This window comes from Miscanthus floridulus, chromosome 14, assembly GCF_019320115.1.
Source record: "Miscanthus floridulus cultivar M001 chromosome 14, ASM1932011v1, whole genome shotgun sequence".
Classification (NCBI taxonomy): Eukaryota; Viridiplantae; Streptophyta; class Magnoliopsida; order Poales; family Poaceae; genus Miscanthus; species Miscanthus floridulus.
In genome coordinates, this window is record NC_089593.1 from 54,856,352 (window position 1) to 54,876,482 (window position 20,131).

The following is a 20,131-nucleotide window of genomic DNA, read 5'->3' on the forward strand; positions in this document are numbered from 1 at the left end:
GTGAAGTCACATGATGCAGATAAGAAAAGGAAAAGAGCATCAGGGAAGGATGTCCCACAGCTCGGACAACAAAAGCAACCAATGTAAAATCTTGTTGTTGCTAATGAATATGGTTCCAACATAGAAGTCTATCGACCAGACAACTCTGCAGAAGTGTCGGTTCAAGACCTTAATGCTTTTTTGAACTAACTGGTTTAACCTAGGATCAATTGATGGGCAAAGCACCAATCCAGAACCTGGAAGTTGATACCTGGAAGACTTATAAATTTGGCAAAAGTCTGTACAACCCTGCGGCTCTGAATGAATTGGGTACGCAAATATACTTGCTCAACAAGTGGTACATGTAGGCGTGTGGCAGGGGTGATCAGATTTAGAGACCATCATTACTTCCGTGGCGATGACATCTTATATATTAGTTTCAAAGAATTGCATCAACTATACCACATGGATGCTTTGGACAAATCAATCATTAGCTCCTTTTGTTTGTAAGTGATTCATACTTTTATTTAATAAACTCACTTCCATGCGTACGTGTATATAATTATCCTGACATGTAACTTATATTTATATATAGATTCCAGATGTCAGAGCTCCAAAGAATACAAAACACCAGTGTTGGCTTCATTGATCCTTATATCGTATTCAAAACCGATATTATTGCCAAGGAGCATTGGGTATCTGAAGCACAGAAGAATATCATGAGGTTCTTCGTGAAGCAGCACGACAAGACAACAATACTTTTCCCGTACAACTTTGAGTAAGTGTTAATAATAATGTAGTCTACACATTTTATGTAATATCAATACAACTTATATGCATGTACGTGTGTGTATAAACCAATGCAGGTTTCACTGGATACTCATTGTCATTGAGTTAAACTCAAGTCGGTTAGTAATCTTGAACTCATTGAGAAAAGAGCGGGCACTATACCAAGATATGATAGACATTATCCAGGGGTAATTTCGATCTCTCGCGCACAACTATTATTGAATAGACTTTGCCATAATTTATTAACAATCGTACATTATTGGTCGCATAGGGTTTGGAAAGAGTTTATTCGGCAACACCGCAAGGATTGCAAGGCACCACTTGATATAGTTGAAATACCAGTAAGTTGTACTATATATACTTCCCCACGTGTTTAATTACTATATCGTACTTCAATTTACGTGTGAGATGATGAGAATAATCTTCTTCTCGTACAGTGGTGTTTGTGGCAGCAACTAGGTAATAACTTGTGTGGATACTACTTTTGTGAATTTATCACTGCGCACATAAGAAGAACTCCTGAAGATGTCCTCATAGTACGTATATATCAAATTTTTATTTATTTTTAAATGAATATATATATATATATGTATTAATACTTTTTCTTTTATTTCAAATGCAAGATTGAATGGTTGAAACAAAGGGTCATACAAAAAGACCATCTGAAAGTAGTTCAAGAGTCAATAGCAGGATTTCTTTTAGAAAAAGTGCTAAATCCCAATGGCGAGTTCTACTTTGATCCTAAGGAATAAATGATGTAAATTAAATGTTTATTGGTATCGTTATTTTCGAGAACAAGATTATGAAAGTGTTGTATATATACATATATGTCTATAATATATATAGTTTCATACTTTATTCAAATATAATAATGCTCGAGATGAGAATGAGATGTAATTATATGCGTGCGTGTATTTATATTAGCAGCGTAGAATACGTACATAAAAATATATTATATATTAAACAAATATGTGTAACTGAACTGAAAACAAATTAAACAAAAAAAAAGAAAAAGAAAAGGAACCTTTAGTCCCGGTTGGGGTTACCTTCCGGGACTAAAGGGTGTGGCCACGTTTGCTCGACTGGAGGGCCTTTAGTCCCGGTTGGTAACATCAACCGGGACTAAAGGTTCCTCTTTAGTCTTGGCTTGATGACCCAGGACTGAAGGTTCCACCTTTAGTCTCGGGATCATTGTCCTGGCGTGGTAACCGGGACTAAATGTCATTATCGCCCGGGACAACAAGGCCATCCTGTAGTAGTAAGAGAGTTAAAAGACAACGATTACTCGATTACAGATTACATGGGATTAGCTGAGCCGGAGCCTCAGCGTTTCCATTCACCAAGTGCTCCTCGGGAAGAAACGAGAATGCAGCAGGAGGTCGTCGTCGTCCGAGCTGAGCGCCTCTTTTGCTCGGCTGAGCTCGACGTGGTTCCGGAGGATCCGAGCTCAGCGGCAGAGCCTGGTCTCTTTCCTCTGAGCCTGATCAGCCCGACACAGTTCGTGAAGAGAGAGGTGGAATCAGATCCAGAAATAGAAGACACGCAAGGATTCGAGATAGCGGCTCTTAGCTTACTCGACGCCGCCGTTGCCGGGAAAGACAGGTTGGAGACCCGAGTTAGCTTACTCGACGCCGCCGTTGCCGGGGAAGACAGGTTGGAGACCCGAGTGTTGAACCGATGGTGACCACCGAGTTCATGATTTTGGAGCTGGCTTACAGCCAAGCCAGCCCGGCTCGTTACAACGAGCCTACACGAGCCTGCGCTTTCATAGGTCCTAGGTCCACCGGAGCTACAACATATAAGGCCTTGGGTCTTCCCAACCCAAAAGACACAGGCCTTGACCACCGAGTTCACGATCTTGGAACTGGCTTACACCAGGCCTGGCTCGTTACCATGAGCCGGTGCTCTCACAAGTTTCAGGTCCACCGGAGCTACAACATATAAGGCCTTGTGCCTTCCCAACCCAAAAGACTAGCCTGATAGATGGGAGTTTCTTCCGCCTTATATGTTGTACTTCTCCACCATCGCTATACGATGTGGGACTAAATCCCAACACCAAGGTCCGAGCGTTCATCCGAGCTGGGAGGCCTGTTTTCTTCCCCCATGAAGTACTGGTGAGGGCGTGAGGAAGCGTGGCTGAGGATCCAGGGATGGCGGCGCTGCGACTTGTCGTCTAGGTTCCTTGCGGCCGCGGGCCTTGACGATCGATCGGTGGCTAGGGTTTGGACTTGAGCGCATTAGTGTTGGTGCCTGGTGGAGGGGATTTTGGGAACGGGTTTATAAATGGACAACGCGACGCCAAAGGTGGTGTGCAACGGCAGCAGCAAGCGCGTGACACATTCTGAAAACGGAATCCGGCTGCAGCTAGCTGGGACATGCTTGATTTTCTGTGGCCTATAATCATTTATACATATAGCAGCTATATGTGGCTGGTCCTGTGGGTAGCAGTAATCGACGATTTTTAATTAATGTGATGGTGCAAATAAGGTTTTGTTGAATCGTTATTTCACACTACATAGAGATTTTATTTTTCCACTAGTTCATCATGACAGTAATCCTACCAGCATTTTTTAATTAATCTAATTAATAGTGCAAATAACTTTTTCTAGAATCAATATTTCATTTTTTATCAGACTCGTTCTATCTGGGACAGGCGACGCTCGCGTCGCCCACCACGGGCGGCTCGAGCCGACGTAGTCTCCGCCGCCGCCGCTCTCCACAGGGTCCTCCCCACACCAGAGCCGGTTGCCGGAAGCTCGCGCAGCGGCGAGGCTTTCTTCTTCTCCTCTCTCTCGGTGAAGGGTCTTGCGATGGGCGTTCTCATTGGCTTGTGCTCCGGCCATGAAGCTCGTGGCACTAAGCTTCCATAGGTTGGCCATGGCCGGGTCTACTACATGGCTGGCCTGATCAAGTGCTAGCGTTGTTCGTCTCGGGGGAGGTAGCCAGAACTGTGAGCAGCATTCCGTTTCGTTAGCGAGGTGGTAGCAGGTGGCCCGATTCCGGCCTGGTGCTGGCGGATCCATCATTTCCATGCACCAATCTACCGCCTAGGGTGCCATTGCCCAGTGTGGAGATGCGGGGGTAGCGTAGTGGTCATGCGGTGGCAGCGTGGCAGTGGCATAGATGCGACACGGTGGCCACATGGTGGCTGCATGTTGGCGTGGCGTGAAAGTGGTGTGGTTGTGGTGATAGTCGCTTTGAGATGTGCGGTGGTGGAGGGTCGGCTATACATGACCGGCGTGGTCGTGATGCAGTAGCAGCGAGTGGGAAGCGAGGCGGTTGTGCGGCAACAACACGTGTGTGCCACATGGTGTTGTGTGAAAGGATCTAGATGACTAGAGGGGGTGAATAGCTCATTAAAATTTCCAACAAACTTCACAACACTAATGCAAAGGGATTAGTAAAATAACAAATCCTAATAGCCTCTACTTGCACTAGAACTACTTTCACCCAAGCAAACCCCCTATTCAATTCTAGTAGCTTTGGTATCTAATTCTAATCACAAGCACCACATAAGAGCTACAAAGAGCTACTAACAAGAACAACTAAAGCTAGCTACATCTAGCTACTCTAACGAGCTACCACTATGTTGGGGCTCCATTTGGTCTCCTACCCTCTATAGAAGATAACACGGAAGAGGACGAGGGTGTCTTGTTGTGGTTTAGTCTCATATCATGTAGTGATGTGTGGGGGAGAACAACATATAAAACGGGAGAAGCCCCATCTATCGGGCGAGTTCTTTGGGTTGAGTAAGGCCTAAAGGCCTTATATGTTGTCAGCTCTGGTGGACCTAGGACCTGTGGGAGCACAGACTCATTGTAACGAGCTAGGCCGGCTGCAAGCCAGTTCCAAGATCGAGAACTCGGTGGTCACCATCGGTTCCAACAATTGGTGTTAGAGCCGCCCAAGGTTAGAAAGCTAAACCTGATAAACATCTTGAGCGTCACATCATGGCGGGGGCACCCTAATGTGTGACTACGAGGGAGATTGTTGGGGTTTAGTCATACATCAGATATTGATGATGGGGGAGCACAACAAATATGGTCGGGGCAGTCCAACCTATTAGGCTAGTCTTTTGGGTTGACTAAGGCCCAAACACATTATATGTTGTCAACTTCGGTGGACTTGGGACATTGGAGAGCGTAGGCTCGTAGTAGCGAGCCGGGCTAGCTGCAAGCTAGCTCTAAGATCAAGAACTCGGTGGTCACCACCGTTTCCAACAATTGGTATCCGGAGCCCATGATAAAAAAGCTAAACCCAATAAAAAATCTCCAGCGTCACATATGGCGGGGGCACCCCGATGTGTGACTAAGGGGGAGATTGTTGGGTTTTAGTCCCACGTTGTGTAGTGATGGTGGGGAGCACAACATATAAGGCGGGAGAACCCCACCTTTTAGGCTAATCTTTTGGTTTGAGTAAGGCCCAAAGGCCTTATATGTTGTCAGCTCTGGTGGACCTAGGATCTGTGGGAGCGCAGGCTCATAACGAGCCAGGCTAGCTGTAAGCCAGCTCCAAGATTGAGAACTCGGTGGTCACCGCCGGTTCCAACAATTGGTATCGTGAGCCCATGGTCGAAAGAAAAAGCTAAACCCGATAAAAAAAAATCTTAATCGAGTGTTACATATGGCCGGGCACTTCGATGTGTGACTATGTGGGAGATTGTTGGATTTAGTCCCACATTGTGTAGCGATGGTGGGGAAGCACAACATATAAGGCGGGAGAAGCCCCCACCTATTAGGCTAGTCCTTTGGATTGAGTAAGTCCTAAAGGCCATATATGTTGTCAGCTCTGGTGGACCTGGGACGTGTGGGAGCGCAGTCTCGTCCTGGCCAGCTGCAAGCCAGCTCCAAGATCGAGAACTTGGTGGTCACCACCGGTTCCAACAATTGGTATCAGAGCCGCCCAAGGTCAGAAAGCTAAACCCGTTAAACATCTCGAGCGTCACATCATGGCGGGGGCACCCTAATGTGTGACTACGAGGGAGATTGTTGGGGTTTAGTCATACATCAGATATTGATGATGGGGGAGCACAACAAATATGGTGGGGGCAGTCCAACCTATCAGGCTAGTCTTTTGGGTTGACTAAGGCCTAAAGGCCTTATATGTTGTCAACTTCAGTGGACTTGGGACATTGGAGAGCATAGGCTCGTAGTAGCGAGCCGGGCTAGCTGCAAGCTAGCTCTAAGATCAAGAACTCATTGGTCACCACTGCTTCCAACAATTGGTATCCGGAGCCCATGATAAAAAAAGCTAAACCCAATAAAAAATCTCCAGCGTCACATATGGCGGGGGCATCCCGATGTGTGACTATGTGGGAGACTGTTGGGTTTAGTCCCACATTGTGTAGCGATGGTGGGGAAGCACAACATATAAGGCGGGAGAAGCCCCCACATATTAGGCTAGTCCTTTCGATTGAGTAAGTCCTAAAGGCCATATATGTTGTCAGCTCTGGTGGACCTGGGACCTATGGGAGCGCAGTCTCGTCCTGGCCAGCTGTAAGCCAGCTCCAGAATCGAGAACTCGGTGGTCACCACCGGTTCCAACAATTGTTATTAGAGCCGCCCAAGGTCAGAAAGCTAAACCCGTTAAACATCTCGAGCGTCACATCATGGCGGGGGCACCCTAATGTGTGACTACGAGGGAGATTGTTGGGGTTTAGTCATACATCAGATATTGATGATGGGGGAGCACAACAAATATGGTGGGGGCAGTCCAACCTATCAGGCTACTCTTTTGGGTTGACTAAGGCCCAAAGGCCTTATATGTTGTCAACTTCGGGGGACTTGGGACATTGGAGAGCGTAGGCTCGTAGTAGCGAGCCGGGCTAGCTGCAAGCTAGCTCTAAGATCAAGAACTCGGTGGTCACCACCGCTTCCAACAATTAGTATCCAGAGCCCATGATAAAAAAGCTAAACCCAATAAAAAATCTCTAGCGTCACATATGCCGGGGGCACCCCGATGTGTGACTAAGGGGGAGATTGTTGGGTTTTAGTCCCACGTTGTGTAGTGATGGTTGGGAGCACAACATATAAGGCAGGAGAACCCCACCTTTTAGGCTAATCTTTTGGTTTGAGTAAGGCCCAAAGGCCTTATATGTTGTCAGCTCTGGTGGACCTAGGATCTGTGGGAGCGCAGGCTCGTAACGAGCTAGGCTAGCTGTAAGCCAGCTCCAAGATTGAGAACTCGGTGGTCACCGACGGTTCCAACAATTGGTATCGTGAGCCCATGGTCGAAAGAAAAAGCTAAACCCGATAAAAAATCTTAATCGAGTGTTACATATGGCGGGGGCACTTCGATGTGTGACTATGTGGGAGATTGTTGGGTTTAGTCCCACATTGTGTACCGATGGTGGGGAAGCACAACATATAAGGCAGGAGAAGCCCCCACCTATTAGGCTAGTCCTTTGGATTGAGTAAGTCCTAAAGGCCATATATGTTGTCAGCTCTGGTAGTCCTGGGACCTGTGGGAGCGCAGTCTCGTCCTGGCCAGCTACAAGCCAGCTCCAAGATCGAGAACTCGGTGGTCACCACCGGTTCCAACAATTGGTATCAGACCCGCCCAAGGTCAGAAAGCTAAACCCGTTAAACCTCTTGAGCGTCACATCATGGCGGGGGCACCCTAATGTGTGACTACGAGGGAGATTGTTGGGGTTTAGTCATACATCAGATATTGATGATGGGGGAGCACAACAAATATGGTGGGGGCAGTCCAACCTATTAGGCTAGTCTTTTGGGTTGACTAAGGCCCAAAGGCCTTATATGTTGTCAACTTTGGGGGACTTGGGACATTGGAGAGCGTAGGCTCGTAGTAGCGAGCCAGGCTAGCTGCAAGCTAGCTCTAAGATCAAGAACTCGGTGACCGCTTCCAACAATTAGTATCCGGAGCCCATGATAAAAAAGCTAAACCCAATAAAAAATCTCCAGCGTCACATATGGCGGGGGCATCCCGATGTGTGACTAAGGGGGAGATTGTTGGGTTTTAGTCTCACATTGTGTAGTGATGGTGGGGAGCACAACATATAAGGCGGGAGGCCCCCACTTTTCATGCTAGTCCTTTGGTTTGAGTAAGGCCCAAAGGCCTTATATGTTGTCAGCTCTGGTGGACCTAGGATCTATGGGAGCGCAGGCTCATAATGAGCTAGGCTATCTATAAGATAGCTCCAAGATTGAGAACTCGGTGGTCACCGCCGGTTCCAACAATTAGTATCGTGAGCCCATGGTCGAAAGAAAAAGCTAATCCTGATAAAAAAAATCTCAATCGAGTGTTACATATGGCGGGGGCACTTCGATGTGTGACTATGTGGGAGATTGTTGGGTTTAGTCCCACATTGTGTAGCGATGGTGGGGAAGCACAACGTATAAGGCGGGAGAAGCCCCAACCTATTAGGCTAGTCCTTTGGATTGAGTAAGTCCTAAAGGCCATATATGTTGTCAGCTCTGCTAGTCCTGGGACCTGTGGGAGCGTAGTCTCATCCTGGCCAGCTGCAAGCCAGCTCCAAGATCGAGAACTCGATGGTCACAATCGGTTCCAACAATTGGTATCAGGGCCGCCCAAGGCCAGAAAGCTAAACCCGTTAAACATCTCGAGCGTCACATCATGGCGGGGGCACCCTAATGTGTGACTATGAGGGAGATTGTTGGGGTTTAGTCATACATCAGATATTGATGATGGGGGAGCACAACAAATATGGTGGGGGCAGTCCAACCTATCAAGCTAGTCTTTTGGGTTGACTAAGGCCCAAACACCTTATATGTTGTCAACTTCGGTGGACTTGGGACATTGGAGAGCATAGGCTCGTAGTAGCGAGCCGGGCTAGCTGCAAGCTAGCTCTAAGATCAAGAACTCGGTGGTCACCACCGTTTCCAACAATTGGTATCCGGAGCCCATGATAAAAAAGCTAAACCCAATAAAAAATCTCCAGCGTCACATATGGCTGGGGCACCCCGATGTGTGACTAAGGGGGAGATTGTTGGGTTTTAGTCCCTCGTTGTGTAGTGATGGTGGGGAGCACAACATATAAGGCGGGAGAACCCCACCTTTTAGGCTAATCTTTTGGTTTGAGTAAGGCCCAAAGGCCTTATATGTTGTCAGCTCTGGTGGACCTAGGATCTGTGGGAGCGCAGGCTCATAACGAGCCAGGCTAGCTGTAAGCCAGCTCCAAGATTGAGAACTCGGTGGTCACCGCCGGTTCCAACAATTGGTATCGTGAGCCCATGGTCGAAAGAAAAAGCTAAACCCGATAAAAAAATCTTAATCGAGTGTTACATATGGCGGGGCACTTCGATGTGTGACTATGTGGGAGATTGTTGGGTTTAGTCCCACATTGTGTAGCGATGGTGGGGAAGCACAACATATAAGGCGGGAGAAGCCCCCACCTATTAGGCTAGTCCTTTGGATTGAGTAAGTCCTAAAGGCCATATATGTTGTCAGCTCTGGTGGACCTAGGACCTGTGGGAGCGTAGTCTCGTCCTGGCCAGCTGCAAGCCAGCTGCAAGATTGAGAACTCGGTGGTCACCACCGGTTCCAACAATTGGTATCAGAGCCACCCAAGGTCAGAAAGCTAAACCCGTTAAACATCTCGAGCGTCACATCATGGTGGGGGCACCCTAATGTGTGACTACGAGGGAGATTATTGGGGTTTAGTCATACATCAGATATTGATGATGGGAGAGCACAACAAATATGGTGGGGGCAGTCCAACCTATCCGGCTAGTCTTTTGGGTTGACTAAGGCCTAAAGGCCTTATATGTTGTCAACTTCGGTGGACTTGGGACATTGGAGAGCGTAGGCTCGTAGTAGCGAGCTGGGCTAGCTGCAAGCTAGCTCTAAGATCAAGAACTCGGTGGTCACCACCGCTTCCAACAATTGGTATCCAGAGCCCATGATAAAAAAAAGCTAAACCCAATAAAAAATCTCCAGCGTCACATATGGCGGGGGCATCCCGATGTGTGACTATGTAGGAGATTGTTGGGTTTAGTCCCACATTGTGTAGCGATGGTGGGGAAGCACAACATATAAGGCGGGAGAAGCCCCCACATATTAGGCTAGTCCTTTGGATTGAGTAAGTCCTAAAGGCCATATATGTTGTCAGCTCTGGTGGACCTGGGACCTGTGGGAGCGCAATCTCATCCTGGCTAGCTGCAAGCCAGCTCTAAGATCGAGAACTCGGTGGTCACCACCAGTTCCAACAATTGGTATCAGAGCCGCCCAAGGTCAGAAAGCTAAAACCGTTAAACATCTCGAGCGTCACATCATGGCGGGGGCACCCTAATGTGTGACTACGAGGGAGATTATTGGGGTTTAGTCATACCTCAGATATTGATGATGGGGGAGCACAACAAATATGGTGGGGGCAGTCCAACCTATCAGGCTAGTCTTTTGGGTTGACTAAGGCCCAAAGGCCTTATATGTTGCCAACTTCGGTGGACTTGGGACATTGGAGAGCGTAGGCTCGTAGTAGCGAGCCGTGCGAGCTGCAAGCTAGCTCTAAGGTCAAGAACTCGGTGGTCACCACCGCTTCCAACAATTGGTATCCGGAGCCCATGATAAAAAAAAGCTAAACCCAATAAAAAATCTCCAGCGTCACATATGGCGGGGGCATCCCGATGTGTGACTAAGGGGGAGATTGTTGGGTTTTAGTCCCACATTGTGTAGTGATGGTGGGGAGCAGAACATATAAGGCGGGAGAACCCCACTTTTTAGGCTAGTCTTTTGGTTTGAGTAAGGCCCAAAGGCCTTATATGTTGTCAGCTCTGGTGGACCTAGGATCTGTGGGAGCGTAGGCTCGTAACGAGCCAGGCTAGCTGTAAGCCAGCTCCAAGATTGAGAACTCGGTGGTCAGCGCCTGTTCCAACAATTGGTACTGTGAGCCCATGGTCGAAAGAAAAAGCTAAACCCGATAAAAAATCTCAATCGAGTGTTACATATGGCGGGGGCACTTCGATGTGTGACTATGTGGGAGATTGTTGGGTTTAGTCCCACATTGTGTAGCGATGGTGGGGAAGCACAACATATAAGGCGGGAGAAGCCCCCACCTATTAGGCTAGTCCTTTGGATTGAGTAAGTCCTAAAGGCCATATATGTTGTCAGCTCTGGTGGACCTGGGACCTGTGGGAGCGCAGTCTCGTCCTAGCCAGCTGTAAGCTAGCTCCAGGATCGAGAACTCGGTGGTCACCACTGGTTCCAATAATTGTTATTAGAGCCGCCCAAGGTTAGAAAGCTAAACCTGTTAAACATCTCGAGCATCACATCATGGCGGGGGTACCCTAATGTGTGACTACGAGGGAGATTGTTGGGGTTTAGTCATACATCAGATATTGATGATGGGGGAGCACAACAAATATGGTGGGGGCAGTCCAACCTATCAGGCTAGTCTTTTGGGTTGACTATGGCCCAAAGGCCTTATATGTTGTCAACTTCGGTGGACTTGGGACATTGGAGAGCGTAGGCTCGTAGTAGCGAGCCGAGCTAGCTGCAAGCTAGCTCTAAGATCAAGAACTCGGTGGTCACCACTGCTTCCAACAATTAGTATCCGAAGCCCATGATAAAAAAGCTAAACCCATTAAAAAATCTCCAGCGTCACATATGGCGGGGGCATCCCGATGTGTGACTAAGGGGGAGATTGTTGGGTTTTAGTCTCACATTGTGTAGTGATGGTGGGGAGCACAACATATAAAGCGGGAGAACCCCACTTTTTATGCTAGTCTTTTGGTTTGAGTAAGGCCCAAAGGCCTTATATGTTGTCAGCTCTGGTGGACCTAGGATCTGTGGGAGCGCAGGCTCATAACGAGCTAGGCTAGCTGTAAGATAGCTCCAAGATTGAGAACTCGGTGGTCACCGCCGGTTCCAACAATTGGTATCATGAGCCCATGGTCGAAAGAAAAAGCTAACCCCGATAAAAAAATCTCAATCAAGTGTTACATATGGCGGGGGCACTTCGATGTGTGACTATGTGGGAGATTGTTGGGTTTAGTCCCACATTATGTAGCGATGGTGGGGAAGCACAACATATAAGGCGGGAGAAGCCCTAACCTATTAGGCTAGTCCTTTGGATTGAGTAAGTCCTAAAGGCCATATATGTTGTCAGCTCTGGTAGTCCTGGGACCTGTGGGAGCGTAGTCTCATCCTGGCTAGCTGCAAGCCAGCTCCAAGATCGAGATCTCGGTGGTCACCATCGGTTCCAACAATTGGTATCAGAGCCGCCCAAGGCCAGAAAGCTAAACCCGTTAAACATCTCGAGCGTCACATCATGGCAGGGGCACCTTAATGTGTGACTTCGAGGGAGATTGTTGGGGTTTAGTCATACATCAGATATTGATGATGGGGGAGCACAACAAATATGGTGGGGGCAGTCCAACCTATCATGCTAGTCTTTTGGGTTGACTAAGGCCCAAACACCTTATATGTTGTCAACTTCGGTGGACTTGGGACATTGGAGAGCGTAGGCTCGTAGTAGCGAGCTGGGCTAGCTACAAGCTAGCTCTAAGATTAAGAACTCGGTGGTCACCACTGTTTCCAACAATTGGTATCCGGAGCCCATGATAAAAAAGCTAAACCCAATAAAAAATCTCCAGCGTCACATATGGCGGGGGCATCCCGATGTGTGACTAAGGGGGAGATTGTTGGGTTTTAGTCCCACATTATGTAGTGATGGTGGGGAGCACAACATATAAGGCGGGAGAACCCCACTTTTTAGGCTAGTCTTTTGGTTTGAGTAAGGCCCAAAGGCCTTATATGTTGTCAGCTCTGGTGGACCTAGGATCTGTGGGAGCGCAGGCTCGTAACGAGCCAGGCTAGCTGTAAGCTAGCTCCAAGATTGAGAACTCGGTGGTCACCGCCAGTTCCAACCATTGGTATCGTGAGCCCATAGTCAAAAGAAAAAGCTAAACCCGATAAAAAATCTCAATCGAGTGTTACATATGGCGGGGGCACTTCGATGTGTGACTATGTGGGAGATTGTTGGGTTTAGGCCCACATTGTGTAGCGATGGTGTGGAAGCATAACATATAAGGCGGGAGAAGCACCCACCTATTAGGCTAGTCCTTTGGATTGAGTAAGTCCTAAAGGCCATATATGTTGTTAGCTCTAGTAGTCCTAGGACCTATGGGAGTGCAGTCTCGTCCTGGCCAGCTGCAAGCCAGCTCCAAGATCGAGAACTCGGTGGTCACCACCAGTTCCAACAATTGGTATCAAAGCCACCCAAGGTCAGAAAGCTAAACCCGTTAAACATATCGAGCGTCACATCATGGCGGGGGCACCCTAATGTGTGACTACGAGGGAGATTGTTGGGGTTTAGTCATACATCAGATATTGATGATGGGGGAGCACAACAAATATGGTGGGGGCAGTCCAACCTATTAGGCTAGTCTTTTGGGTTGACTAAGGCCCAAACTCCTTATATGTTGTCAACTTCGGTGGACTTGGGACATTGGAGAGCGTAGGCTCATAGTAGCGAGCCAGGCTAGCTGCAAGCTAGCTCTAAGATCAAGAATTCGGTGGTCACCACCGCTTCCAACAATTAGTATCCAGAGCCCATGATAAAAAAGCTAAACCCAATAAAAAATCTCCAGCGTCACATATAGCGGGGGCATCCCGATGTGTGGCTAAGGGGGAGATTATTGGGTTTTAGTCCCACATTATGTAGTGATGGTGGGACCACAACATATAAGGCAGGAGAACCCCACTTTTTAGGCTAGTCTTTTGGTTTGAGTAAGGCCCAAAGGCCTTATATGTTGTCAGCTCTGGTGGACCTAGGATCTGTGGGAGCGTAGGCTCGTAACGAGCTAGGCTAGCTGTAAGCCAGCTTCAAGATTGAGAACTCGGTGGTCACCGCCAGTTCCAACCATTGGTATCGTGAGCCCATGGTCGAAAGAAAAAGCTAAACCCGATAAAAAAATCTCAATCGAGTGTTACATATGGCGGGGGCACTTCGATGTGTGACTATGTGGGAGATTGTTGGGTTTAGTCCCACCTCGTGTAGCGATGGTGGGGGAGCACAACATATAAGGCGGGAGAAGCCCCCACCTATTTGGCTAGTCCTTTGGATTGAGTAAGTCCTAAAGGCCATATATGTTGTCAGCTCTGATGGACCTGGGACCTGTGGGAGCGTAGTCTCGTCCTGGCTAGCTACAAGCCAGCTCCAAGATCGAGAACTCGGTGGTCATCGCCGGTTCCAACAATTGGTATCAGAGCCGCCCAAGGTCAGAAAGCTAAACCCGATAAACATCTCAAGTGTCACATCATGGCGAGGGCAGCCCAATGTGTGACTACGAGGGAGATTGTTGGGGTTTAGTACCACATTAGATATCGATGGTGGGGAGCACAATATATAAGGCAGGGGCAGTCCAACCTATCAGGTTAGTCTTTTGGGTTGAGTAAGCCCCATGGGCCTTATATGTTGTCAGCTCTGGTGGACCTGGGACCTGTGGGAGTGCAGGCTCGTGGTGACGAGTCGGGCCAACTGCAAGCCAGCTCCAAGATCGAGAACTCGATGGTCATCACCGGTTCGAACATGTCCCACACGAGAAGGAAAGCGAAGGTCCCACAAAACGGAGGCGATGACAATTCTAGGGTAAATGGCCATTAATTCATCATCAACCACAGACCCGCCCATTGAATATTTATAGGGTACACCTAGGGGTACGGAAAAATTACATTCATCCCTTTGTAGGCCATGCTTTGTTTTACAAAAGTCCGGGAGCATCATGGTCATCCCATGTGCTGGCCCAACTACTCTCCTAACGTTGTTGGGGATTCCATCTTGGGGGGAGTCCATCATCCCATGGCGATAGATCTAGCTTTGTGGTGTTCTCCTCCCACCCAGACAACAATGCGGGTGGCACTCAATGTGCAAAGACAAAAATCTAGGTCGACCTCAGCCGAGTGAGTTGGCAAGGCGCCCTCGCCAGTGTCCCTTGGCAAACCGAGGCGCGGTGAGGGCACCATCAAAGGTAGCTTCTAGGCCGAGATGGGTAGGAGCATCAATGGTTGGTTCCTTGAGCCCGAGGGAAAGTCCTTTGGGCGCCAGTTGAGGGCTCAGTTCTTTGGATGTGGGCTAGAATGGGGTCACGCGCCAAAGGCATCCTCAATAGTAGCCCCACAAGGGTTTGGGCCAGCTTGATGGGCCAAAGTAGCTAAACCATGAAGAGGGTGAGCAGAGGTCGAGACCAGAGGCCCTTGGCCCTAGCAACGCTTGTCTACCTTTGGCCACTAGCGCTAGGCCCAAGTCGGGCTGGTTACCGTGTTTTTTTGCGAAGATGACTAGGTTACTGTCTATAGGGTTTGCATGTAAAAATGTGGGTGAGGACGAGTTTCTGCGTGGATCAGAGCGTCGTTCCTTGGTTTCTGTGCTCACAACGCGCTTGGTGGGCAGATGGTGTGAGTGGATAGGTCTATATATATGAGTTGTTGGTGGGGGTCTTTTTTTTCTGGCTCTCCTACTCTCGGTTTGCTGCCGTTGCTGCATTTTGCGAGGGTTTCCCGAGACATGTGAGCTGCATGTGTGGCGAAGGTTGTGCATTTGGCGATAGTTGTGTTATTGGTGATGTTTAGCTGCCGTGGGATTCTTAGATCATGAAGGTATATGTCATTGTCGTCTCTTAGGTATGCTGGTTTATTGAGCTCGACACTGTTGTGTTTGGTTGTACTTTATGTCGGCACTAGGGCCATTTCATTCAGTAGGTGTTGCTGACAGTGAAATGGCTCGTACAAGGCAAACTGCTTGGCCTATATATGGTGCGCAGGCTTTGGCTGGCGCGTCAACCACTATCGAGGCCCCATCCTTTGATTTTGGGCCGAGCCTGGTTACAGACCAACATTTGGATACCTTCGCTACGTATAAGTGGTTTGCCAGACGTGATGCGAGGGCTCCAGTGGGAGAGACAGTGCTGAAGCCATGCAACAATGAACTTGTGGTGTTTCATGAAATCTTTTATGTGGGTCTATGATTTTGGGTGATTTCTTTTGTTCTAGAGGTGCTCAAGATGTTTGGAGTCAGATTTCATAAGCTAAATCCCTCGTGCTTTACGAAGCTTTCTATTTTTGTGTGGGTGTGCAAGTCTCAAGGAGTTGATGTTGACTTGGATGCTTTTGTGTGAATGCATCGGGTCTACTACCAGCCCAGGAACGTGGCCAAGGATGGGGTAACCTCCGTGTGCTAGTTTGGGGTTTATACTTTTTGCTATAGGAGTGGTTCTGGTTTTCCCTTTTAGGCTCAGAAGAATAAGTGGGCCTCGCCATGGCTGGAGCATTGGTTCTACTACAAGTTGCATTCTGCGGATGGCGAGGGTTCTGAGCTATGTGGTGAGTAGCCCTTGCTCAGAAACATGACTGCCAAGGGTGCGGTCACCGATGTTTCTTGCACGGTTGTGGATTCTTTGAGACTGCTGGCTCAGCACCAGTGCGCACAACATCTTTTTGAAGGGTTTATTGGTGCCAAGGGTTTATTTTCTGTAACAGATGAGAAGTACAAAGGCTTGACATGTCCAGAGATAGATGTTGGCGCCCGGTGGGAAGAGGAGTTGAAGGGAGCTGGGAGCCGTGAGGGGGGCCGGGCTTGGCGGAGGTGTGAGAGGGGTGCAGGTTGCTGCAGAGGATATTGTTGGTGGCTTGGATACCGTTGAGATCCATAACATCAAGTTTGCTCTTCTGGGTCGGCGGAGGTTGAATTGGATCTTTGATCTATTGAAGGTTGAGCATCCAGATTGTCCTTAGCCAGCCGCTGATTCAGTGGATGTTGGTGGCTCGAATGATGGACCTTCCACGAAAAGGAAAAAGGAAGCCACATGTCACAAATGGGAGTGGTAAGTCAAGTACTTAGTGGTGACTTCCCTATCAGCACGAGGGGTGATGACACGGTGTAGACACGAGATGTTGTTACATCAGTACCTTGTCAAACTGTTCATCGATTTGAGAACCACATTGAGGAAAGTTTGGAACCATGAGGCAACCCTTATCTGGCAAGGGTGTGGTGGTTCGTCCTTGGTGTCCATGTGGGCACATTTGTACATCTCTACATAGATCTTTTTGAAAGCCTAAAGTCTTTGGACAGACTAGCTTGGTTGTTCTTTCTTCTAGACTCTGTGTAGCGATAATGATGGAACTCGATGATGAGAGGAATTATGATGTTGATCGCTTAACTATGTTGTCAATGTAACTTGTCAATATAATTATACTTGTTAAGAATTGAAATATGAATCATGAGCATGTCACCTTTTAATAAACGTCATGCTTTTATGCAATGTTACAAATGCCTATTAATCCCTGCATACACCAAATATATGTATGTTGGTATAAGCCCTGCGAGTACTCAATGTACTAATGGTGCTACAGATAAGTAGTTTTGTAGGTACTTTCAACTTGATGACCATAGAGCCAAGCTCAATGATGCCAAAGTGTATCAGACTTTGAGACGGGCGTCCCTAGTAAGCTGTGGTTACTCTGATGGTCAGTAGGAAAGAGACTGAGAGTAAACTCAGTTAGAGTATGGGTTAATTAATGAACCACTTGGATATTATGATGAAGATTACATTTCATTTGCATTTTGTTTTATAGTCAATGATGTTGATGTAAATTGTTGAATTTTTTTAATCCATGAAAGTTGTGATATGTGAGTTGCTTGATGACTGGTTTGAGTGGTGTAACTCAACCGTAAGGATCCTCGATGTCGTTTTAGGCTAAAATGGGCCGGTCAAGCAGATGACACCCAGATTAGATGAGCTGACGCTCCGGACCCTCACATCCCCAAAGGCTACCCTCTCACCAAAAAGAAGGAAAGAACATAACCACATCTTCTCAATTATTTCTAAAGAATTATTCGTGACAAATTTTAGGTAATGTGCTGCTATAGTAATCTTCTATATGCAAAAATGGTTTTAGGATGCTCTCCTAACTAGAACTTATACGACATAAGAGATCTGGTGGTGTTCCTCTGCATGAGTTACACTTATCACTTTTTAAAAATCAGATACCATATTATCACACAATGAGATTTATTGATTTCGTTGCGTGTAATTAAGAAGCATGTCACTACTTGATCCCATATCCCACTATGTAAACACGATAATCTGCAATTCTCTAGCCCTAACATGTGTAAACGTAGCCTAGTCTATTTACAGAAGAAGAAGCGGGGCAGGTTAAGGTTACTTATGGCAGAGTAGGAGAGCAGGTTCTATAGTTAATTTTTTCCTGAAAATGCACTAAAATACTGCTAGCAAAGTAGCAATTCGGTGTTAAAAATCGGACCTACAAATTAGCATCTCGAGCATTAATCCAACTCCATTCCACGTCCACCTAGTAGCACCATCATGTCTTCCCCTGCCGAACAACTTCACTCACCACCGTTGACTGTATGGCAGGCAACCCTGAGCCAGTCCGCCTCCTAGCCCTGGCGCCGGTGTCCACAATGTCCATGACAGGTCTCAGGTCTGCACGCGTCTCCCACAGCCACCTTCGTCGTACATGTTATTTCTGGCTAGATCTCTCTGTTTCTCTCGATTTATGTGACAAAATTCACAATAACTCGCACTGATCACGTGCATACCAGTGACCCATAGGATCATACGGCATCCTTGTAAAAAAATTCTTAGTCACGCGGACTTCCTGAAGAAAAAAAGCCGTTATACAATATTGGGGTAACGGAAACATAGAACATGCCCCAACTGCAATATCATCAAACAAGAAAAATCTCTAGCATTGAATAGTGCATTGATAAGTATAGGAAAAAAAAACAACAATCTAATTAAACCGATTACATTCATTAACATTGACCTTTTAAGCTAAAGCGACTCTAAGAATAGTTTCCAATATAGTAATTTTTACATATTGTTCTTCAAACAGACTCAATTCTACAGAATAGCAGGAATCATAAAACTCCGCAATGTGACACAAGGCATAATTAATGATAGTCACGCCCTCAGTCTTGGCATCTTAATAGCCCAATATTTTTTTGTATCAATGTTCTGCGTAAAGTAGGTCTGTTGGATGCCTCTCCAGTACTGCACAAGCAGCATTCCATCGTTCCTATCATCACTTGACAGGACGATGTCGGAGGTCTCATTGAGAACACTACAAACAAAACTGCCACATTGCCTAGCCATGAATGCCTAGGTGTGGCCTAGGCACCTTGACTACCATCACCAAGAGCACGTCTCCGCCGCACGTAGGGGTGTAAAAGCTGCCCCAAGTACAGAGGTCACCCCCTTGATGATGGGCAATATTCCCCAAAGTTTGTCAGAGCAGCTGGTCTCAACGACACCCCAAACATTCTCCCAGGCTTGGCACACCACTACTAGACCAAGGAAAATTCCTGACGGCCAAAAACCGTCAGTAATGTGAGAAAACTGTCAGGAAACAGTTTCCCGAGAGCCAACCGTCAGTAAAAGGCCGATGGGAAAGGTCCACTTTTCCTGACAGCCGACCGACAGGAAAGTTTTCCTGACGGCAATCCCTGAGGACCCTAGATTGTTCGTCCGACAGGAATACCCGTCAGGAATTACAAACCGACAGGATTTGGCATCCATTTCCTGTCGCCCAAACCATCGGGAAACAGATTGATAGGAGTCAATTTTCCAATTCCTGACAGAAGCACCGGCAGGAATAGTGGCACCATCCACTACTGTTTACCTCACAAACAACATTTTTATTCTAGAAATATATTTAATACATTATATATTATTCAAGCAGATTCATTAGTCATCATAGAATCAAATGTACTCACACATGCCAAATCCAAATGGGCAGATCACATTTCACAGTGCCTCACAAAGTTACAACTTCACAGACATATAAAATGAAATACTAGTTCAAGAGTTGACTACATGGCAAGTCTTGCTCCTAGATGGAGTTCAAAGCTGCATGCCAACTACATAACAGAGGCCTTTTCACTATCTGACTACACAAAAAGAAGTTAATTTCCTTCGACAGCAGCAAGTCACTTGGAGTGTCACCAATGCAAATACACTTAGAACCCTTTTTGCTGCACAAGAGTGAGGTTTTACTGTCCCTTTCAGCATTTCAGTATCCTGCAAGATGGAACCTAAACTGATGAGTGATTGTAACACTGAAGACTACACATCACAACTCAAAGATACAAGGAGATGGAATTTAAATAGGCTAACAACACATGTGGCTATATATGTGCATTTGAAAGACTGCACATCTGCTCAGATAAAAAAAAAAAGAGATCCAATCACAAGTTGCATCAACATCTAAGTTTTTTACATTCGCTGCTCAATTGATGGCACACAAGCATTTGCATTCGCTGCCTGCTAAGGGCAGGAGGGTTATCATTACACATGTAAGAGATAGAGTTTGGTGCAGGTTTACAAAATTTTTAGAAAAAAAGGTTCATATGTGGACAATGTAC

General features: G+C 47.1%; 1 long non-coding RNA gene across 1 annotated transcript; it reads left to right on the forward strand.

Moving 5' to 3' along the window:
* Nucleotides 1–455: 455 nt before the first annotated feature.
* Nucleotides 456–1,089, forward strand: LOC136504195 (uncharacterized). Its single transcript, XR_010770807.1, has 4 exons — nt 456–485; nt 575–757; nt 846–956; nt 1,040–1,089. It is a non-coding gene; the product is annotated as an uncharacterized lncRNA (long non-coding RNA).
* The last annotated feature ends 19,042 nt before the right edge of the window (nt 1,090–20,131 follow it).